Genomic DNA, 5,715 nt, shown 5'->3' on the forward strand with positions numbered 1-5,715 from the left:
TAATATGTAAAATAAGCTAATGATTCAGGGAATATGTTTACACATTACTTTTGTAAGCAAATCTTCCTGCAGAGTGTTTAATTTTTATCTTAATTACTTGCTGTACTTAATTTGTTATAATGAGAAATGTTGTTTTACGTGCCTGTTCTGTTTTTGGATTCAGATGTATGAAATTTTTATGAATGATATTTTGTCCAATAAGCTTACAAGCTACATTTACAAAAAGTATGAAGCACTATCTACATCTTTTGGGTTGCTGGAAATTTGGCAGTTTTTATTGATCTGTATGTTATCGTAAATGATTTAAGGAGTAAAGCTAACAACTCAATGAATAGCGGTAATAAAGGTGTTGAGTCACCTAAGGCACATAAACAAGACTGAAAGCATCACTATCTCCTTGATGAATCCTCTTTCAAGAGCACATGCACATGATCCCCCCTCCACACACACACACACACACACACACACACACACACACACACACACACGTGTGGCTATATTGTACCAACTTACCATTGTCTTTATTATTTCCTGTTTCTTCTTCTATAATATTCATTTTATTAAGTGAATTTCCTTCGAATCTGTCATTTTGTGAATGATTAATAATGAAGGATTTGATGTTGGCTGCATCTGCTTTACAGATGAAAAACACTGCCACCTGAGGGAGCTGTAAATAACAAAAACTGACAATTTTTGGATTCCAAATGTCTCCATTTGAGTGAAGTGAAACCCCTGTTTTCTTGCAAAGTTACTGTTGTGGCAGTGGTATGCAGCGGAAGCATTGTCTGGCCTTTTTTCGTGTGAGAAATGATCACCAGTGAATGTTAAGCAGTAATTTTGGAAAACTGTTGTCGCACAGCTAGCATTGGAGGATCAACCAGGCACCGAGTGGTCATGCAAGAATGCACCAGACCACATCGCATTGTACAAGTTTTCTCTTTCTTGATGAAAAATTCAGAAACTGTCATTGCTGTTGGGTTATTGCAAATTTACTGGCACAGGGTTGGATTGACCTTTATATTTACCCAATTTGGCTCCTTGTGGCTACGTTTTTCTGAGACACATTGAAAGACAGTCTGTTGGAATCACCCTACCACGCTGGATGAGATAAAAACAGTGATCTGTGTGATGTCTGAATCCATTTCCGTTGAGAGACAACAGGCTACGAAAGCAAATTTCATTGTTCATTTGTGCCACCTCCATACTGCGAGTGGCGGACATTTTGAAAAGATTGTGATTTGTTTGCGAAGATTGCTTGCAGAGAATGAGTTTAATTATGTATGCTGATATTGTGTGAGCTACATAGTATTCATACCATCTCTTAGCAGCTTTTTAGCTATTTTGAAACTTACCATTACCTTTGTACAAAATTGTTACAGCTTTTACAACAAATGTACTTTTCATTTCACTTGTTTATCAGTCTTAGTATTTGAGATATCTAATTTTGAAATTGGACTTCTGCGCTGGACACTCTATATGTGGATACTGTGTGCAAAATATGTTGTGAATAGGGTCAGCAGTAAAGAAGTAATAAACTATAATGCTTGATGCTGAAGTTTTCTACATGAACAGCAAAAATGTAATGTGCGATAAACTTTTTTTCCTTTCAGCCTTTTGTGGGAGGTGTTAGTGTTAAGAAGTTTCATAAAGGTTTGAAATTAGATGAAAAATTTGTTGTAAGTCTCATTCTCAAATACTGTATGAACACAGTTTGTGAAATTTGCATGCCGTGGGTTACACTGCCTCAAGACATATACAGATATTTCAGACACACCACTGCTCAAAATCGACCTGAATAGTCCTCAGGAGGTGGCATAAAAGGCATCAATGAAACCATACCTTGCCTTGTAGCATTGAGTCCCATACATTTTGCAGTCAAAAATAACAGTTTGCTGTGTGATAAGCAACAGGGTGATGTTCTTGATGATGAGCAACTTTGCTCACATTCCCTGGATGATTCAGCCCTTCTCTAAGGACATCATGGTCATGTAATGCCACTGAACATGATGTGACCCCTTTGAAATACACCCTGACCACAATTTTTGCCCTTGTTACATGTGGAACAACTAGGCACCATTCAACAAAATGTAATTGTGATCCGAAGCAGCAAAATGTGTTAGATGCTTTTTCAGTTCTCCTATTTTGCACCCTCCTGTGGGGAATGCAACATTGGCACATGCATGAATAAAATTGGCAGAGTCCCTCTAAGACCCCAGTTTGGCAAAATCCTTGGTGCCACCTGCACATCTTTGTTGATCACTTTTTATCTGTACAGAGACATCAATGCCCATTCAGCTGTGTGGTGCTACACTGCTCCTCTAATGCCTGCTTGTGGGCATGTGGAATGTAAGAGGTGTTTCTAAGTATGTCCGCAACATGTTTGCAACTTTGTTTGTTGTTTGTCTCTCCATTCACACTAGTGGCAAACATTTCTGTTCGTGCATTTACATAATCTACAACACTGGATCCGGGGGAAAATGTTTCACATTGCATATTGCACTGTGTGGCCCCTACATTCATTGAAGATGATGAATTAATGATAAGTAATCATGACTAATACTCAACAAGGATATAGTCATCATGTTAGATGAAAAATATACTGTAGTAAATGTGGCGGAAATGATATGCTGCATGAACTGAATGTGGAAGAAGGCACTCTTTTTTTTTTTTTTATAATATCAGTAGGATGTCGCAGTCTGATTTTAGAATTCTTGCATACTTGTTTCAGCCATTTGCTTCAAAGAAAGACACAAGATTTCTGAAAAGCAATTCCTGTGAACTGGAGACTTGCTGTTAGTCTTTGGTTTTGTCAACAAGAGATTCCTTTCAGAACCTTGCAAGTTCATTTCAGATTTTGAAACCAGCTATATCTCAGACAGTTTCTGCAGTCTGTGAACAACAGTTGAATAATTATCTAAAGGCAATTGAGTTATGTAATTAACATAGAATTATTTGTTATATTGTGTACTGAAATACTAATCATACATTAATACATAAAATCAAATAATCTTCATCTACCACCATTTCTACAGCAATGACACAACTGGTGCTAGTTGAATGTGACAGAAGACTCTGCAGTTGTTGTCAGTTCCCCTTCCTTGTCCATTGTCACTGATGAAACTACTGTTTGCTTATATAAATTCAGTGTCGGAAAATTTTGGAAATTTATGGTAAGGACTATGGGACCAAACTGCTGAGGTCATTGGTCCCTAGGCTTACACACTAATTAATCTAACTTAAGTTATGCTAAGAACACACACACACACACACACACACACACACACACACACACACACACGAGGGAGGACTTGAACCTCCAATGGGGGGAGCCGCACGAACCGTGCCAAGATGCCTCAGACCATGAAGCAAGGCCCCCCCCCCCCCCGGCAATACAGTGTTGCCTCAAAAGATACCTTTGTACTATGTTGGCAGAGATTTCAGTTTATTTTCTATATCACTGCTGCTGGTTTTAAGGACAGCGGTGATTTTGTGGCTGGTGTCCTGTTTTAACTTTGAATTTTTGTAGTTTGCACTTCACACATCCAACAAGTACTCCGCTGTCTCATAGAGTGAGATGAAATATCTATTGTCCTGACGTAGCAATTAATATTTGAACTTATCATTCTTTGCAAGGCAAATTTCTTGATGCCCACCTGGACAAAAGTCTTTGTTGGGTAAACCACTTTAATTTTCTGCGTCAGAAAATCCACAGTAGCTTGCACTTGATAACCCACCTATCAACAATAGTTCTAAGTCAAACCTTAAAAGTTGTATGATCTGAAAAAAATTTATCCACTGCTTAATTTGGTACTGAACTACAGGGCTGTGTGGCAGACCTGCATCTGAATAGAATATTTATATTGCAGAAGAGAGTAATTAGTTTAATGCATAATCTGAGGCCCTGTGAGTACTGCTATGGAAGCTTTGTCCAACATAAATATTTAACAATGTATTGCTTATATTTGTATAGATGTATTATGTTTTTGTGAAAATAAACACAAAGTATAGAAGTACAGTCATACGTGTAATTATGATACCAGAACTAAAGGTAACTACTTCAGGCAGAGGACAAAATTAGAAATGACTGGTTCACATATTAATGGGCCGACATGGTTCAACAAGCTACTATGTACTATGAAAACATATTAAGTAGAGCTGTTCTGCATTGAGTTAAAAGCTTTCCTAGTAAGTAAGTGTTTGTGTTCATTCAGTGAGTTCTAAGCTACACCTCCTCTGTTGTTACATGTAAAATCTTTAGAACATTAAGATGAATATCTGTACCACTACTATACATACATGTTATTTGTGTTAATTTATTACTCGGCCTATGTATGGCATTTGCAAAAGCTGTCAGCTTGATGGCTACATGCAAAAGGATATAAATAAATAAAGTAGTATTAAGCAAAGAAGAGAGGAAGGAGTATATAGTGGGATTATACAAGGAAAATTAATTTGAAGGTAATGTTACAGAAGGATTGAGAACATAGATGAAGATGAGATAGAAGATATTATACCATAAGAAGAATTTGACAGAGCACTGAAAGACCTAAGTCGAAATAAGCCACTGGAGTAGATGACATTCCCTCACAAATACTGACATCCTTCGGAGAGCCAGCCAAAACAAAACTATTCCACCTGGTGTGCAAGATGTATGAGACAGGGAAAATACTATCAGACTTCAAGAAGAATGTAATAATTCCAATTACAAATAAAACGGATGTGAATATTACCAAACTATCAGTTTAATAAGCTGTGGTTGTGAATTATTAACACAAATTATTTGTAGAAGCTTGGAAAAATTGATATAAGCTGATCTCAGGGGATTCCAGAGAAATGTAGAAACATGTAAGGCAATACTGACCCTACAGCTTCTCTTAAAGGATAGGCCAAAGAGAGACAAACTTATTTTATAACATATGTAGACTTAGAGAAAGGTTTGGACAATGTTGACTGGAATACACCCCTTGAAATTCTGAAGGTGGCGGGGATAGAATAGAGGGAGTGAAAGGCTATTTAGGGTACTGATGACATCAGATGTTGTTAAGTCCCATAGTGCTCGGAGCCATTTGAACAATTTTGAAAGGCTATTTAGAACTTGTACAGAAACTAAATGGCCATTACAAGAGTCAACAGGCATGAAAGGGAAGCGGTGGTTGAGAAGGGAATGAGGCAGGGTCATAGCCTGTCGCCAATGTTATTCAATCTTACATTGAACCGGCAGTAAAGGAAACCAAAGAAAAATTTGGAGAAGGAATTAAAGTTCAAGGCGGAGAAATGAATTCCGGCAGAGGTGGCAAAGGGCTTCGGAGAGCAGTTGAATGGAATGGACAGGTTCTTCAAAGGGGAATACAAGGTGAACATCAACAAAAGCAGAACAAGGCTAATGGAATGTAATCAAATTAAATCAAGCAATGCTGAGGGAATTAGATTAGGAAACGAAACACCAAAAGTAATACATGAGTTTTGGTATTTGGGCAGTAAGATATATGAGAATTGCTGAATTAGAGAGGATAAATAATGTAGACAGGCCACAGCAAGAAAAGCATTTCTGAAGAAGAGAGATTTGTTATACTGAATATTGATTTAAGTGTTAGGAAGTCTTTTATGAAGGTATTTGTCTGGAGTGTAGCCATGAATGAAAGTGAAACATGGGTGATCAACAGTTTAGATAAAAAGAGAATAGAAGCTTTCAAACTGTGGTGGTGTAGAAGAACA

This window comes from Schistocerca gregaria, chromosome 1 (genome assembly GCF_023897955.1).
Source record: "Schistocerca gregaria isolate iqSchGreg1 chromosome 1, iqSchGreg1.2, whole genome shotgun sequence".
Classification (NCBI taxonomy): domain Eukaryota; kingdom Metazoa; phylum Arthropoda; class Insecta; order Orthoptera; family Acrididae; genus Schistocerca; species Schistocerca gregaria.